At 46.3% G+C, this 18713-nt stretch overlaps 1 protein-coding gene and 1 long non-coding RNA gene across 5 annotated transcripts in view; one reads left to right on the forward strand and one right to left on the reverse strand.

The window, feature by feature from the left end:
* KDM6B (lysine demethylase 6B) overlaps window positions 1-12771 on the reverse strand; it is a 94800-nt gene extending 82029 nt beyond the window's left edge. For all 4 annotated transcript variants that reach the window (XM_069948983.1, XM_069949004.1, XM_069948996.1 and 1 more), the window contains exon 1: window positions 12209-12771. The gene's annotated coding sequence lies outside the window, so the exon portion shown is untranslated. The remainder of the gene's footprint in view (window positions 1-12208) is intronic.
* LOC138770118 (uncharacterized) overlaps window positions 1-18713 on the forward strand; it is a 69978-nt gene that overhangs the window by 44920 nt on the left and 6345 nt on the right. Inside the window, exon 3 of the long non-coding RNA XR_011359399.1 lies at window positions 7272-7387. This is a non-coding gene — a long non-coding RNA (uncharacterized lncRNA). The remainder of the gene's footprint in view (window positions 1-7271; window positions 7388-18713) is intronic.

Genomic DNA, 18713 nt, shown 5'->3' on the forward strand with positions numbered 1-18713 from the left:
CTTAAAAAATTTTTCTTTCAAATCAACTGGTGACAGAAAGTGCCAGAGATTCGTAATTTACTTCTATTAAAAAATCTCCAGTCTTTCAGTACTTATCAGCTGCTGTATGTCCTGCAGGAAGTGGTGTATTCTCTCCAGTCTGGAGAGCCTTAGGCTGTCCAGGCATGATGGGAGTTGTAGTTTTACGACAGCTGGAGGGGCTGAAAGCACCCCATCCCTGATATAGACGATAGCTTGTAATGAGTATGATCTTTATTAGCGGCCAGGGCCGCCGATAGGGCAGTACAACTGGTAGTGCCGTATGGGGCCCGGACCCTAAGAGACATGGGGGGGGGGCCCGCCGGGCCGCCGCCCCCCGTCCGCTCTGCTAGGGGGGCCCGCACGTCCCCCCTTGCCACCTGTTTTTGAGCATCCCGAGAAGCTGCGGCTGCGCAGCTTCTCAGGATGCACTGATCGCTTTGATGTTCCGCCCGCTCAATGTGCGGGCGGAACATCAAAGCGATCAGAATACAGCAGCAAGACCTGTCAGCGTCCTCCTCCTGTATTCTCTCCCATAGGCTGCCGGTACTTCATACCAGCAGCCTATGGGAGGCCGGGCCGTGACCTCTCCGGCAGGCGTGATCATGTGACGTCATCACGCCTGCCGGAAGTCCCGTCCCTGCGGCTCGCAAGATGGAGCCCGAAGAGGAGGAAGAGCTGCTGCCTGCACAGCGCGGATTAGGTGAGTAGGATGTTTGTTTTTTTAGGGGCACCTCTGGGGGCATTATTAGTATATGGGGGCACCTCTGGGGGCATTATTAGTTCATGGGGGCACCTCTGGGGGCATTATTAGTATATGGGGGCACCTCTGGGGGCATTATTAGTGTATGGGGGCACCTCTGAGGGCATTTTAAGTGTATGGGGGCACCTCTGGGGACATTATTAGTATATGGGGGCACCTCTGGGGGCATTATTAGTGTATGGGGGCACCTCTGGGGGCATTATTAGTGTATGGGCGCACCTCTGGGGGCATTATTAGTATATGGGGGCACCTCTGGGGGCATTATTAGTTCATGGGGGCACCTCTGGGGGCATTATTAGTATATGGGGGCACCTCTGGGGGCATTATTAGTGTATGGGGGCACCTCTGGGGGCATTTTAAGTGTATGGGGGCACCTCTGGGGGCATTATTAGTTCATGGGGGGCACCTCTGGGGGCATTATTATCTCATGGGGCACTTCTGGGGGCATTATTAGTTCATGGGGGGCATTATTAGTTCATGGGGGCACCTCTGGGGGCATTATTAGTTCATGAGGACACCTCCGGGGGCATTATTAGTATATGGGGGCACCTCTGGGGGCATTATTAGTTCATGGGGGCACCTATGGGGGCACCTCTGGGGGCATTATTAGTTCATGGGGGCACCTCTGGGGGCATTATTAGTATATGGGGGCACCTCTGGGGGCATTATTAGCTCATGGGGGCACCTCTGGGGGCATTATTAGTATATGGGGTACCTCTGGGGGCATTATTAGTATATGGGGGCACCTCTGTGGGCATTATTAGTATATGGGGGCACCTCTGGGGGCATTATTAATATATGGGGGCACCTCTGGGGGCATTATTAGTATATGGGGGCACCTCTGGGGGCATTATTAGTATATGGGGGCACCTCTGGGGGCATTATTAGCTCATGGGGGCACCTCTGGGGGCATTATTAGTATATGGGGGCACCTCTGGGGGCATTATTAGTATCTGGGGGCACCTTTGGGGGCATTATTAGCTCATGGGGGCACCTCTGGGGGCATTATTAGTATATGGGGGCACCTCTGGGGGCATTATTAGCTCATGGGGGCATTATTAGTATATGGGGGCACCTCTGGGGGCATTATTAGTTCATGGGGGCACCTCTGGGGGCATTATTAACTCATGGGGGCATCTCTGGTGGCATTATTAGTGTATGGGGGCACCTCTGGGGGCATTATTAGTATATGGGGGCACCTCTGGGGGCATTATTAGTATATGGGGGCACCTTTGGGGGCATTATTAGCTCATGGGGGCACCTCTGGGGGCATTATTAGTATATGGGGGCACCTCTGGGGGCATTATTAGCTCATGGGGGCATTATTAGTATATGGGGGCACCTCTGGGGGCATTATTAACTCATGGGGGCATCTCTGGGGGCATTATTAGTGTATGGGGGTACCTCTAGGCATTATTAGTTCATGGGGGCACCTCTAGGGGCATTATTAGCTCATGGGGGCACAGCAGGGGATCCTACATACAGGGGGCACAGCAGGGGATCCTACATAGAGGGGGCATCCCACATTCCTACTCGCTTTACTGCACATAACACCAAACAGCGCAGTTACTATGGGAGCCGACAGGAGGGAGAAAGGAAAGGAAGTTGCTAGAAATGTGCGGAGCCTAAATTGTTTGTCTCGCAGGTTCTGAAAAGATTAAACATATCTGGAAGGAATCATCATGGCGGACTGGGCCGGATGGAGAGGAAAAGGGAAAGTGACGCCTCAGATGAAAGAAGACGTCACCTGTGAGTCACTGTATGACACTTTTCTTATTTTGTAGAACATCATTTAGTAGGGGTGCCCCGAGGTGACAGCTACTACATTATCTGTACTCAGAGATACCACTGTGTTATGTGGTGTTACATAGGACTGCAGGTGATATCAGGTGATTTCTCCAGGTTGCAGAAGTTCAAACTTCATCGTGCCCTGGTGTGCTGGTGTCTGTATACATGTGTGCTGGTGTCTGTATGTGTCTATACATGTGTGCTGGTGTCTGTATACATGTGTGCTGGTGTCTGTATACATGTGTGCTGGTGTCTGTATGTGTGTATACATGTGTGCTGGTGTCTGTGTGTGAGATCAATTCTAGAGAACTGGCTCATATACCCCATTTTCCCCAGTGGCTTAAAATGTAACCTCTGTTATACAGTTATAAAATTGTAGAACCTAAATGTGAACAAGGTGCAATTCAAATAGACACTTACTTGTATAGCTGCCTCTTGTGCTCTGTATGCAGTGCATTATATTCACCCCTGAAACGTACAATTTATAGCGTGTCTACAAGCCCAGCGGGGCTCATTATGATGGAGACTAAAACTTATACAAGAGTGGGGTAGGGGTTCCCCTGTATTCAGAATGCTGGTGAGTGCTCGGCAATGCCCCGTCTGGGATTATTGAATTTCGAGGGTCTATGCAGAGAAGGATAAAGACACCTCTGCTGCACAAACAGGATCTCCTAGAAAGCGTTCTCACCGCCATGTATTCGCTATCACTGGCTTGGGTGAGCTAAACTAGTCTGCCTGGGGGGGGGTGATTTGTATATGCTCACTAACATGGAACAGCCTCATTATATTAGCCTTATCAACATATTCTATGTTAGTGAGCATACCGGGGGGGGGGGGGGATATTGGTGAACATATACAAATCAAACAGCCCCCCAGACCCTCGAAATTCAATAACCCCAAACGGGGCATTGCCTAGTACTCACCAGCATTCTGAATACAGGGGAACCCCTACCCCACTCTTGTATAAGTTTTAGTCTCCATCATAATGAGCCCCGCTGGGCTTGTAGACACGCTATAAATTGTACGTTGCAGGGGTGAATATAATGCACTGCATACAGAGCACAAGAGGCAGCTATACAAGTAAGTGTCTGTATGGTGACATTTAAATTGCACCTTGTTCACATTTAGTTTCTACAATTTTATAACTGTATAACAGAGGTTACATTTTAAGCCACTGGGGAAAATGGGGTATATGAGCCAGTTCTCTAGAATTGATCGGAACCAAATTATACCTCCCAGCAAGGCGTGGGGCGAACACACAATTTTTTTTTTTTATTAATGTGGGGGGCCCAGAATTGTATTGTATGGGGCCCCGAAATTCCTGATGGCGGCCCTGTTAGTGGCTATCGATCTAACCACGAGGAGCTGCGGGGGGGGGCTGCCCTGGTGATCGCTAGATAGTCCGGGCAGCCCATAAGATCGTTGCTATATGAGTCGTTTGTCTTTTAACATGTTGAAACACAAAGGACAGCAACGATCAGCCGACATCGTTCATGTCGGCTAATCGTTGCCTTCTATTACAGGGAACGATTACCGGCGGTAACGGCCAATATCAGCTGATTGCGGCCGATAATCGTTGCGTGTAATAGGGCCTTTAGATTCAGCAGCCATTCATGAAAGACTTGAATACTGGAGCTCAGCGTACAGTATCACATATGTCAGGCTGGGTTCACACTTTGGGTGCGTTTACACAGACAGATTATCTGACAGATTATTGAAGCCAGGAACAGACTATAAACAGGGAGCAGGTAATAAAGGAAAGACTGATTTCTCCTCTTCCCACATTCATTCCTGGCTTTGGCTTAAAAAATCTGTCAGATAAATCTGTCTGTGTAAACGCACCATTAGGCCCAAATCTACACTTTGTTTGTTTTTTAAGCTAAAACCAGGAAAAAAGCTGTAACTTTTTCCATTATAGTTCTCCTCTATGTCGTTTCCATTCCTGGTTTACGTTACAGATGCTGACCGAAATGTCAGGTGTGACTCCAGCCTCAGGGTATAGTCACACATAGCGTATCTCCCGCTGATCTGATGATCAATCAGTATAAAGGAAGAGGATCAGATCGGCAGCACATCCGCTACGTGTGAACATACCCTTAGGCTTAGATACTTCAGCTCACCATGAAGTATCACACATGATAGGCTTAGGCTCCTTTCACGCTGTGTTAAAGTGTCACCGATTTTAAAGGAATCAACAGGGGTTGTGATGGCAGGCAGTTCTGCAATATACTCACTTTACTTTATTTTTTTATGTGTTTCCTATGTTTAATGTTATACACACGCCCACTAGGTGTCCCCCTTCCTGCCAAACTGTGCTCCATGCTGCCTCCATCTTTTCTCTGTTCAAAAGAGACCAAACACAGGAAGTCCCCGTCCTCCGCTCGCTCACACAAGGACAGACGTCTGTACATCATGCAGGTTGTAGATCAGCCGAGAGCAATTACCTTTGTAGACTAATTATATTATTAACTTTTACTAATTGTATTATCAGCTCTGCAGCTTACCAGGAGACAATGCTCTGTGTTATACAACTATTCAGTCAGTATGATGTCACTGTGTGGTTACAGAGGATTTGGTGCTGTGTGACAGGAGAGCTGACCGTACAATGCGAGCACCTCCAGGCTTCTCTGCTACTGAATTTGGACGAGCAGCAGCTGTATACATGGCCGGGGAGAGGGTGAATGAAAGCAACAATGTCCTCTAACCTTCCCGGTTCCAGCGCTGGATCCCCCATTGCGCTGCTCCCGTCTCCAGTCCCCGGCCGCTTCCTGGTCTATGACGCAGCTTCGGACGTGACGTTTGAAGCCCACTCAGCCATTCAGCTGCAGAGGTGGGACCCTAGCGCTGGAACCAGGGAGGAAAAGGGACGTCGTTGCTTTCATCCACTCCCTCCCCGGCCACAAGGTCCCATAGTAATAAAACATATGCTGTACAGTAAAGGAATAATGGAGAGGTCATTGGCCCATAGACTAGAATGGTGCCATACTGTGTACGGATCCTGAATTACGGCTGTACACATGGCTTCAAACTACGGTATACAGTATATACGTACACATGGGATGCAGACATATACACGCACGGACAGATGGTGACTACATCTGTGTCATCTCCCTGACATCTACGTCTTTCATCTCAGGAAATAACCCGACTGGCTATATACTCCAGTCATTGATCTCAGCGTGGCCTGGGCTTGTATATGTGACAGGTCACCCACGTACTGTATATAAACCACAGATGTCGTAGTCTGAACCCGGCCTGATACAGGTTATACCCCTCTCCCACTATACATGGTATATATAGTCCATATAGGACTGCACGGGGCGCACGTACTCCACCACAGGCCTGCTGGCAGTAGTGATCACACACACAGGGCACACACATCACCATTGTGCTGCTCTCCTTTGTCTCTGCAGGCCTGGAGGCAATGTCATATGTCCGTTCATCGCCATCTTGTGGCCGACTCGTGGCATTACTGTCATGAATAATTTCTGCTATATTTAGATGGTGCTATGAATATGTATATAATGTCCACACCAGACAGAAGCATGAGCATGGCCTTCCAGATAGATCCCACACACAGCAGCATTATCCGTCCACCCCACCACCATCATATCTCCATCAATGAGACGGCCATGATGTCATCTATAACACGTCATGTGTCTCATCCGTACACCATAAACACAGGAATAATACGGCTCAGATCGGCCAGGAAGATCTTGTATTATATTTGGCAGAATTTATCAACACTATTCTTGGTTTCAGGACAAATCATCCCCCATATGGCGCAAATCATCCCCCATATGGTGTTATTACAATATATACAGGTATTACTTATGTATATATATATATATATATATATATATATATATATATATATACAGGTTTATAGATAGTACTATATGGTGGAATGTAGGTATACAGACATTGTAGAGCGTGTTATTACAATATATACAGGTATTACAGATGTATCCACCATATGGCGTTATGCCAGATACTGATATATATAGTACTATATGGCGGTATGTAGGTATACAGACATTGTAGTTTTACAATATATACAGGTGTTACAGATGGTTCCACCATATGGCGCTATGTCAGATACTGTTATATATATAGTACTATATGGTGGAATGTAGGTATACACATATCAGCTGGAGCTATAGAAAACATTATATAGGCTTAATGTCTGGTAGTGCTATATAGGCATTATAGTTGGTACTACCATATGGCACTATGTCAGATACTATTATATAGGTACTATGGCTGGTCACTACTACCATGTGACACTACACAGGTGTTAGGGTATGTGCACACTGAGGAATCAGGGCGGATCACCCGCCGCTCACGCACCCCTCCGTCTGTGCCATAGACTCCATTCTATGCACAGGCGGATTCCGCCGTCCCTCCAAAGAATGAACCTGTTCATTCTTTGGGCGGATGGTAGAATCCACCCGACTATAGAACGGAGTCTGACGCAGACAGAGGGGTGCGCGAGTGGCGGGTTATAAAGGATGGGGTCAGTTAGTTATAAGGGGCGGGGTCAGTTATTTATAAGGGGCGGGGGGACAGTTATTTATAATGGGTGGGGGGGTCAGTTATTTATAAGGGGCGGGGGGACAGTTATTTATAATGGGTGGGGGGGTCAGTTATTTATAATCGGTTCCTGGTTAGAATAATATTCCATCCATTCTATCACTTGCAGTGCCACTTTTCACCTCTCGGAGGACTTTCCATAGACAACAGTGCAACAGCGCCCCCCAGCTGTGATCTACTGTACCTAATAAGAGAACCAAAATAGGAACAATGCTTATGTCTGAGGTAATAAGTATGGGTGTTAAAGGTGTCAGGGGCAGGTAGACTAAGGCACAGGAGATTAGAAAAAAAAACACTGCTACCTTCTTGCAAAAACAGCACCAACCCAGATTGTGCGCGGTATCACAATTCAGCTCCATTCATTTCAATGGAACTGAGCAACAAAACCCAAACTAAGGACAAGAGGTGTACTTGTGTGCCAATCCTAAGTAAAGCTCCGCCCCTATTTACCTGGCCAAGTGTAGATGTGTGTCATGATCTACCCCCCCCCCCAAAAAAAAAAAAGAGGTAAATCGCTGATTCATTCAAAACAAGAGATCCCAGCCCAAACATGGACCCGTAACATGGACAGAAGTGCACATGGGGCCATAGAATGAGATTTTTATCCTTTTGACTGTGAAAGCGGACAGAATAATCAGATGTGTGAAAGGGGCCTAAGATGGAGAAAGTATATATATATATATATATATATATATGGTGCTCTAAGTCATATAGGTATTGGGAGTCATTGATGGATAATTTGAACACATCTTTTGAAGTAGATCTGTTATTCCAGGCAATAAGAAATGATTTCTCCCAATGGCTTTTTCTAGTCAACTGGTGTCACAAAGTTATATAGATTTGTACTTTACTTCTATTGTAAAATCACCCGTCTTCCAGTACTTATCAGCTGCTGTATGTCCTGCAGGAAGTGGTGTTTTCTCTCCAGTCTGACACAGTGCTCTCTGCTGCCACCCCTGTCCTTGATAGGAACTGTCTAGAGCAGCAGCAAGTCCTCATAGAGCCTATTGCTCAGTGTGAACATACCCTGAGTGTGCAGATAGAGAAGAGTGTAAGAGATAATGGATAGTGGAAGGGTGCAGATACCATAACGGAAGAGAGTGGAAGGGACCTTATACATCACCCATCTTCATCTGTCCACCGATCAGTAAGATAAACAATTGTTTGCAATGCTTTTACACAGAGCAAACAATCAAGTTTGACAGGTCGCAAAAGTGGTCCCTGTATCGTTGGTGTGGCCAATAACATTTATTGTTATTGGCCAATTGTCTCCTGTTTATTCAGAGAGATGTGCAGCTGATAACAATACATTTTACCGTTGCACAAAAGTTGCTATCAGCTGACCAGCCGGGTTTTCCTGCTCCTTGGCCGATGGCTGACACTTTTACACTGACTGATTATCAGCATTCCCGGGAACCTGTTAGGGCCCTATTCCACCGGACGATTATCGTTTGCATAATCGTTAATGATCTCAAACGACCGGTATTGCGAAAGACCTGAAAACGTTCACTCATTTCCATGGAACGATAAGCGTTACTTATGATCGTAATTGCGATCGTTTTTTCTTCGCTATTTCTTCGCTATTGCGTTCATATCTATTGCGAACGACCGAACGATGTCTTGTTCAATGCAAACGATTTGCGAACAAGCAACGATAAAAATAGGTCCAGGTCTTTTAAAGCGATCAACGATTTCTCGTTCGGTCGTTAATCGTTAACTGCATTTCAACCGAACGATTAAACGATAATCTGAACGATAATCGTCAGGTGGAATAGGGCCCTTAGGGTGGGTGCACACTGAGGAAATCTGAGGAAAGTTTTCTGCTTGAAATTCCTCGCCTATTCAGCTCTGGCAGAATAGGAGAAGAATTCAAGCGGAATTTAAGCCCCCATTGACTTCTATAGGATTCCTCCAGCAAACATGTCAATTCTTTGAGTGGAGAGGCGTGCGAGCCCTCCCATAGACAGCCTGTATGACACGGAGGCTGGTGGGATTACACGGTGGAGAGTACCTTTACACCGTAAGGCTGCGTGCACACTACGGAATTGCCGCGTATAACCCGCGGCGTATTCCGTCGCTCGTCTCCGCACGCGGCGGCGCGCATTTCCGCCGGTGCCATAGACACTATTCTATGCACGGGCGGATTACGACATAATCCGCCCGTGCACAGAACAGTGTCTATGGCACCGGCGGAAAAGCGCGCCGCCGCGTGCGGGGACGAGCGACGGAATACGCCGCGGGTTATACGCGGCAATTCCATAGTGTGCACGCAGCCTAATAGGGCCTAAGGGCCCTATTACACAAGACGATTATCGTGTGGAAAAATCGTTATATCAATCGAATTTAAGCGATAATCATCCTGTGTAATTGCAGGCAACAATCGAAAAATCGTTCGTATGTCCTCAATCGTTGATTTAGATCTGAACCTAAAATTATTGTTAATTGTTCGCTGTAATTCCACATTCGTTCGCTCAAGTTCCGCGTTTGTTTACCAATCGTTCAGTGTAATTGCACATTGTTCATTGTTTTGCTGGGATCAGAAGGAACAAACAATCATAGTAACGATCGCAATAACAATCATAATAACGATCGTAACTAACAACCATTGTTCTGTGTAATATGGAGATCGATTTTAGGTTAATGAAAAATAATCTCGTTTGCGATTGTTTATTGTTAAAAATCGCTCTGTGTAATAGGACCCTAAGAGAGCAGATACGCGGGGGATACGGCAGGTGTATGCCAGGGAGAAGGGGCGAATCTGCGCTTCTCCCCGGCAAATGCCCTGGCCGTAGGTTTCATGAATGTCTCCCAGCACTTGTTTGAAATCGTTTATCAGTAATTGGATAATAGGAGTGCAGATAGTGTAAGGGTACGTTTACACATACCGGATCCGCAGCGGATTTCCTGCTGCGGATCCACAGCAGATCTAAATTACTGTGCACAGCATCAAATCTGCTGCAGATCTGTTGCGGATCCTTTACGTGTGAACGCACCCTAAATGTTGTGAGTAGTGTTAAGGGCCTATTACACTAAATGATTATTGGCCTCACTTTGCCGGTTACCAACCGCTCAGGCCATAATCATTTGGTGTAGTAGTGCATGTTGAACGGCAACGATTAGCCAACCTGCACAACAACATGCCGACTGATTATCAGGCCAATAAATATGGCCTTAAAGCTACGTGCACACTACGGAGATTCCGCTGAGACTTCAAGCAGATTCCACTGCGCAGCTTCTGCTTGAATTTCTGCCCATTCCTTAGACTCAATGATGTTTGCCGGCGGATTCCACCGTCCAACGGCAGAATTCGCTGGTAAATATCAAGTCTATGGAACGGGCTGTACAGAGGAATTCACCTGAAATCTCCGCTGATATTCCGTAATGTGCATGTACCCTATGGGTAGGTTCACACTACAGAACCCGAACTGAGAATTTCCGACGAATTCCGTAGTTCATATCCGTTTACGACTGTGCGCCTCTCCACCCGTGCCATTGACACCATTCTATGCACAGGTGGATTCCGCATTCTGCCGAAAGACTTGACATGTCAATTCTTTCAGCTGATAGCGGAACCTGGCCGCCCATAGAATGATATCTATGGAGCCAGCGAAAAAGGCGTGCGGCCGTGAACGGGTACGAGCTACTGAATCCGTTGGAAATTCTCAGTTCGGGTTCTGTAGTGTGACCCTAACCTATGAGTGCAGATAGTGGAAAAGTTGTGAGTGACGGAAGAGTGCATTTGATATATAGGGGATTGTGAATGAAACATGTTTGTATAGTGTAAATATTGTGGAGAGTAGAAAACAACAGATAGTGGTTGTGGATAGTGGACGTTGTTTGTACAGGGTGCAGAGTGCACAGAGTTGTGCAGAGTGAAAGGTGTTCGCATACTGCAAATGTTTTTAATAAAGGAAGAGAGGCTGTGGATAGTGACGGGAGCGTGTAGACAGTGTTACTTTTATGTACAATGGAAAATGTTTGTGTTGTGCAAAAGTTATGGAGAAAGAAGTAGTGTAAATATTGTGGATAGTAAAATAGTGCAGACAATGTAAAGGTTGTTAATAGTGAAAGTGTGCAAATAGAGTAATCCTTGTAGAAGTGTGCAGATAGTGTAAAGATTGTGATTAGTGTAAAGATTGTCAATAGAGTAAAGGCCCTATCACACGAAACGATTATCGGCCGTTACGGACGATAATCGTCTAGTTTAACAGAAGACAACGATCAGCCGTCATGTCGGCTGATCGTTGCAGTTGTTTGTCTTTCAACCTGTTGAAGGACAAACGACTATGATAGCAGCGATGTGCTGCCATTGCTCTGTGGAATAAGAGCGGCAGCAGCAGAACGCCGCTATCTGCTATGGGCTGCCCGGACGATCAAGTCATCACCCGGGCAGCCCCCTCGCAGCTCCTGGCGGCCCCCTTGTACTCACCCACTGGCTGCGTAATAGCGCTGGCAGCGAGCGGGGAAGGAGGAGCAAGCACGTGCTGAGAGCGCCCCTCTCCGTCGCCCCTAGTACTAGAGGCTTAAAGGTGCAGATAGTGTAAAGATTGTGATTAGTGTAGAGGTGCAGATAGTGTAAATGGTTCGCATAGTGAAAGGGGACAGGTTGTCGAACACTTGTTATTACTGTAATAGTGAAGTGTGCAAATAGAGGAGGTAGAAGGGGATAGTGTAAAGGTGCTAGATATCTCTTTTCCATGTTTGTTTTTTTATGGTGTCTCCCCCTAGCAGACAAAAGGCGAACTACATACAATTTATAGTCACTGTCAGTAAAATCCCCCTAGTGATAATTATTCACTATTATTCACCAATTACCACCCACAATACACTAAGATCACAGAAACATTTCTCTGCAGCCCCCTGCATGGTGGCGCCCTAGACAAATGCATACATGGCGAAAATATCTCTAATTGTCTAAAGACGACACACACGTGTACAATAACAGTTCCGTAACCTCACACACTCATATATAACATCAACACAAGAGGAGCAAGTGGACCACAAGTTACATGCCCTGCCCCCGGACCCTACCCCGGGCGTACACACCTGTGTATCTGCCCTTCCTCCGAGTCCCGCGTGGCACCTCCAGGTAGGTGTGATTGTATACGGATATGTATGTATATATCTGAGTGTGCAAAGACGAAGAAAGACAGGGTGGTAGAGGAGAGGCTGGAGAGAACATCCTGAGAGTGGAAGGTGCAGCATGGAGGGGGTGTGAGGGGTGAAGGGTGGATGATGGGGGAAGAAGGTGGAAGGATGGGAATAGAGGGTGGTGGTAGCAACCAAACAAGACATAGGGCCTGAGGAATAGACAAAAGTTATACAAGACAGAGAAAGGTGGGAGATTATTGTGAAGACTTCAGGAAGACAGTGGGGTAAGTTATAGGGGGATGTGTCAGCAAGGGCAATGACATCATAGAGGGGGTCTGAAGAAGAAGGATGAACAGACAGACAGAAAGGTGCAATGAGGGTGGTGGATGCAGATGGGATGAGGAGACAATGGTGGGGGGTAATAGTAAGTATGAAACATACAGCGTGGGGTTAGACGGAGCACAGGAAAGTAGGAGTGTGGATGGAGAGAGCAGGATTCCTCTGGAAATTTCGCTGCTTTATTTGAAGTGCGTAGTGTGGCTGACGTCATTCCCCACCTCATCCTCCTCCTCCTCCTCCTCTCTTCTCCTCCTCCCCGGCCTCCTTCTCCCCAGCAGCCTATCACCTCCTCCTGGTCTGAGCCTCCTCCTTGTCATTCTAGCTGTTGTTCTTCCCAGCTCTGCATTGTGTATGTGCTCTACCCCCTGCACACCTCACTATGCTAGTACTAGGACTGCTCTAGATCTATATGAGCTGCTTCGTACCACCCTCATATTCACACTGACAGCTATATGGAGTGTAGTTCTCTATGGTGTTACATACACTGGGTTGGGTTCCTGCATTGCAGATTGGGCCTAAGCAGCGTTGTGTCTTCTGATCTGTTTTATTTATCCGCTGTATAATTGTGATCATCATCACATCGGGGAGGGGGGAGAAGCTTATGGAATAACAATAGTCATATCATCCCCTCCCCATCTCAGTCCACACCCCACTGTATCACCTTAACAACAGTCTCTTTACACTCTACCCCCGCTTATTGCTTATCCATCTCCGCCTGCCTCCTCTATCAGTTTCTTTTCACTCTACCCCCCCTCTTTCTTCATCCCATTTCCTCTGGGCCCCTTTCTCTCTGTATCCGTACGTGTCTCTTCTCTATTGCCTTCTTTTCTCTCCCCCCCCCCCCCCCCCCGTTCACCGCCGCACTGCCTGCTCCCAACGTCCCCAGCTTTCCCTCTTTTTTTGCTCTTCTTTTTCCCACTACACCCTGTTTTTGCTTCTCATAAGCTGCCATAGACACGGATATTTCTCTGCTGACCATTGACAGATTGGGATAAATTCATGAGATACAGGGCATTTAGAACCGTCCACTTTTTCACATTTTATTACATTGCACCTTTGTGCTAAAATAGAAAGAAAAATCTGGTTTTCCCGCATCTTTCTGCGGTTTATATACCATAATTCACTGAAAAACTAAACTCTTCCATCACCATGAGTATGCAGAGTACTATTATTTATTTTTAAAGCACCTATGATTCCAGAGTGATAGGGTATGACAAACAGAGCATACATAGAAAATCAAAAACATGTTACATGAATAAGGCAAATGGCAGACTGGTACATGGGGAGAGAGGACCCTGCCTGCGAGGGCTTACAATCTATAGGGTACAGGGAGAGAAACAGAAGGTAAAGGGCAGCTAGCAAGTGTGATGCAGAATTGTTATAGGTTGTAGTCTAGTTTGAAGAGATGGGTTTTCAGGTTATTTTCGATAGTGATTGAGAGCCGGATACAGAGGTCTGAGTATAGGGGAGGCTCGGGCAAAATCTTGGAGGCCAAAAGGAGGTAATTGGAAGATTGGAGGTTGTGTGAGGGACGGTAGCAAGATATCAGGTCAGATATACAGAGGGGACAAGTTGTGGATGGCCTCGTACGTCATGGTCAACAATTTATAGTGAATTTGTTGGGCAATGGGGAACAAGTGATGGGACTGGCAAAGGGGAGAGGCAGAGCGAGGGGAGAGGTGGATTAGTCGGGCAGCAGAGTTAAGGATAGACTGGAGGGGAGCGAGGGAGTTAGATGGAAGGCCAGAGAGGAGGATATTACAGTAGTCCAAGCAGGAAATAATGAGAGTATGTACCTGCAGTCAGGATTAAGGGTATAAACCCACACACCGTATACGCAGCAAATACGCAGCAGATTTGATGGTTTAGATTTGATGCTGTGTTCAGTTATTTAGATCTAATCTGCTGCGTATTTGCTGCGTATCGCAGCAGTAAATACGCTGCATATACGGTGTGTGGGTTTGTACCCTAAGGGTATAAACCCACCAGGGCCGGACTGGGACTGAAAATCAGCCCTGGCACTCACACCCCTCCAGCCCACATACCATATCACACATAGGTCGTGTTGTTGTGTTGTTTTGCAACTCTGTTCCATTGACGGGAATGGTGCCAAGTCTATCTATCTATCTATCTATCTATCTCCTATCTGTCTATCTATCTATCTATCTATCAATCATGCAACAACAGGCTACAGCAGTCATAATATATATAAGTAGGGTCCTAGGGAAATTTTTAGGATATGTAAAATAATATTAAACATATCCTGTATAATGTTAGCACTGGTAAGACAATTTTCTATGCATGATAATACTGTATATCTCTGAATAGCTGTCATAGTTACCAAATAACACTAGTATACAGAAAGCGAATATTATCATTATACATATTACCGCCATACTGTTACTGACCAATCTTTTATAAAGAGACTGATACTACCATTATTACAGTATACAAGTAACAGATATTATCTCAACTACCATCATCACAACATGACTAATACCACTATGCTGTCACTGAATAAAATCCACTACGTGAACACAAGTATTACCAATAAAATGAGTATACACAGGACAAATAATACTGACATACAATGACCACTGCCATCATACAGTGACTAGATAATACTGCTGTACTGTCTATAAATAATATTTTATCCTCTCTAGCAGTGACCAAATAGAGGTAGAGATCCAGCTATACAAAGGATCTACAGACCTTAAGAGTGTGTTCACACATACAGGATCTGCAGCAGATTTGATGCTGCAGATAGCTTTGTTACTCAATGACGGAACCCAGCATCAAATCTGCTGCAGATCCTGTACGTGTGAATGCACCCAAAAAGTGATTATGCATGATTGTGCAGTTACATCCAGTGACTTACAGGAGGCGTCTTCCTACATGAATCATAAGTGACCTTTTGGTAGTCAAAGCTGTCTGTTTTTTCTTTTCTTTCCATCTGGCTCAGCCCATCATGAAGATTTCTCCAGCCATTACTCGGCTCCCCAGAATCTGCGAGACAAACACTTTAGGCTCCACGCTCCAGCATCATCCTAACCTTATACCTCATCATAACCTTATATTCCCCATTGCTTTACACAGTAACAGTGCCCCCTCTGTGCTCCCACATAAGCAGTCAGGCCCAATATGTGCCTCCAAATAGTAGTCAAGCAGCTCCGTGTGCCTATATAGTATTAGACCCTCTGTGTGTATTGTCATTATATAGGCGGCTTCCATGCTCCCCTATAGTAAGCTCCCCTGTGCAGCAGTCCCCATATACCATAGGTCCCACTGAGCAGCAGAGCTTATATAGCACAGGTCCCCATGTACAGCCCCTGAATGATATAGCCCCCCAAACATAATGTAGATGCCCTGTGCAGTCCCACATAATATCTGCCCCCCCCACATAGTATAGCCCTTTCCCCTGTATAGCCCCCATAGTATATGCCCCCTTTGTAGCCCCCACATAGTATAGCCACAACATATTATTCCCCCCCCTTCTTGTATCCCCCACATAGTATAGTTCTCTATGTAGCCAGCCCCCACATAGTATAGTCACAACATATTACCCCCCCAGTGTAGCCCCCCACATAGTATAGGTCCCTGTGTAGCCTACCCCCACATAGTGTAGGTCCCTGTGTAGCCAGCCCCCACATAGTATAGCCACAACATACAGGGATGTCACTCAGTATATGCACAGTATACCGGGATGTCACTCAGTATATGCACAGTATACCGGGATGTCACTCAGTATATGCACAGTATACCGGGATGTCACTCAGTATATGCACAGTATACAGGGATGTCACTCAGTATATGCGCAGTATACAGGGATATCACTCAGTATATGCACAGTATACAGGGATATCACTCAGTATATGCGCAGTATACAGGGATGTCACTCAGTATATGCACAGTATACAGGGATGTCACTCACTCTATGCACTGTATACAGGGATGTCACTCACTCTATGCACTGTATACAGGGATGTCACTCACTCTATGCACTGTATACAGGGATGTCACTCAGTATATGCACAGTATACAGGGATGTCACTCAGTATATACACAGTATACAGGGATGTCACTCAGTATATACACAGTATACAGGGATGTCACTCAGTATATACACAGTATACAGGGATGTCACTCAGTATATACACAGTATACAGGGATGTCACTCAGTATATGCACAGTATACAGGGATGTCACTCAGTATATGCACAGTATACAGGGATGTCACTCAGTATATGCACAGTATACAGGGATGTCACTCAGTATATGCACAGTATACAGGGATGCCACTCAGTATATGCACAGTATACAGGGATGTCACTCAGTATATGCACAGTATACAGGGATGTCACTCAGTATATGCACAGTATACAGGGATGTCACTCAGTATATGCACAGTGTACAGGGATGTCACTCAGTATATGCACAGTATACGGGGATGTCACTCAGTATATGCAAAGTATACGGGGATGTCACTCAGTATATACACAGTATACAGGGATGCCACTCAGTATATGCACAGTATACAGGGATGTCACTCAGTATATGCACAGTATACAGGGATGTCACTCAGTATATGCACAGTATACAGGGATGTCACTCAGTATATGCACAGTATACAGGGATGTCACTCAGTATATGCACAGTGTACAGGGATGTCACTCACTCTATGCACTGTATACAGGGATGTCACTCAGTATATACACAGTATACAGGGATGTCACTCAGTATATGCACAGTATACAGGGATGTCACCCACTATATACACAGTATACAGGGATGTCACTCAGTATATGCACAGTATGCGGGGATCTCGCTCACTATATACACAGAATACAGGGATGTCACTCAGTATATGCACAGTGTACAGGGATGTCACTCAGTATATGCACAGTATACAGGGATGTCACTCACTATATGCACAGTATAGGGGGATGTCACTCAGTATATGCACAGTATACAGGGATGTCACTCACTATATGCACAGTATACAGGGATGTCACTCAGTATATACACAGTATACAGGGATGTCACTCAGTATATGCACAGTATACAGGGATGTCACCCACTATATACACAGTATACAGGGATGTCACTCAGTATATGCACAGTATGCGGGGATCTCGCTCACTATATACACAGAATACAGGGATGTCACTCAGTATATGCACAGTGTACAGGGATGTCACTCAGTATATGCACAGTATACGGGGATGTCACTCAGTATATGCACAGTATACGGGGATGTCACTCAGTATATGCACAGTATACGGGGATGTCACTCAGTATATGCATAGTATACGGGGATGTCACTCAGTATATGCACAGTATACAGGGATGTCACTCAGTATATGCACAGTGTACAGGGATGTCACTCAGTATATGCACAGTATACGGGGATGTCACTCAGTATATGCACAGTATACGGGGATGTCACTCAGTATATGCACAGTATACAGGGATGTCACTCACTATATGCACAGTATACAGGGATGTCACTCACTATATGCACAGTATACAGGGATGTCACTCAGTATATGCATAGTATACAGGGATGTCACTCAGTAATATCCCCCCCCCCCATGTAACATCCCCATATAGAGGAGTTCTCCCCTTTGTGACACTGCGATATATAACATATATAACCTTTATATGGGGTATAAAGGTCCCCCCGGGTAACATTCCCATAAAGATTTGGTACCCCTTTTGTAATATCCCATAAAGAATATGCACCCCTGCTGTGCAGCCCCCATATGAAACATAAAAAAACTGCATGCTCACCTGTCACATCGTTCCCCGTAGCTGTTCATTCGGCTCTTGTCAGCAGCTATTCGGCTCTCCTGTCTTCTCCTGTGCGGCGCGTCCGGAAGTGACGTCAGCCGCCAGGGGTGGGTTGTAGCAGACGTGCCTGCGCGTGGCACGTCTGCTACACAGAGTGGTAAGGAGATTCGGCGTGGGCTTCGGCGCGGGGGCTGGGGGCCGTGGGAATATGCCACCCATCCCATCCCTGGCACAGGGGCTAAGTGCATAGAATGGAGGCCGGCCGCACTGTTCTCACCTGCTGCAGAGGGCCGCCGGTACCGATGCATAATTACACCTGCGGCCGCGGCCC

The sequence above is a fragment of the Dendropsophus ebraccatus genome, chromosome 1, assembly GCF_027789765.1.
Source record: "Dendropsophus ebraccatus isolate aDenEbr1 chromosome 1, aDenEbr1.pat, whole genome shotgun sequence".
Taxonomy (NCBI): domain Eukaryota; kingdom Metazoa; phylum Chordata; class Amphibia; order Anura; family Hylidae; genus Dendropsophus; species Dendropsophus ebraccatus.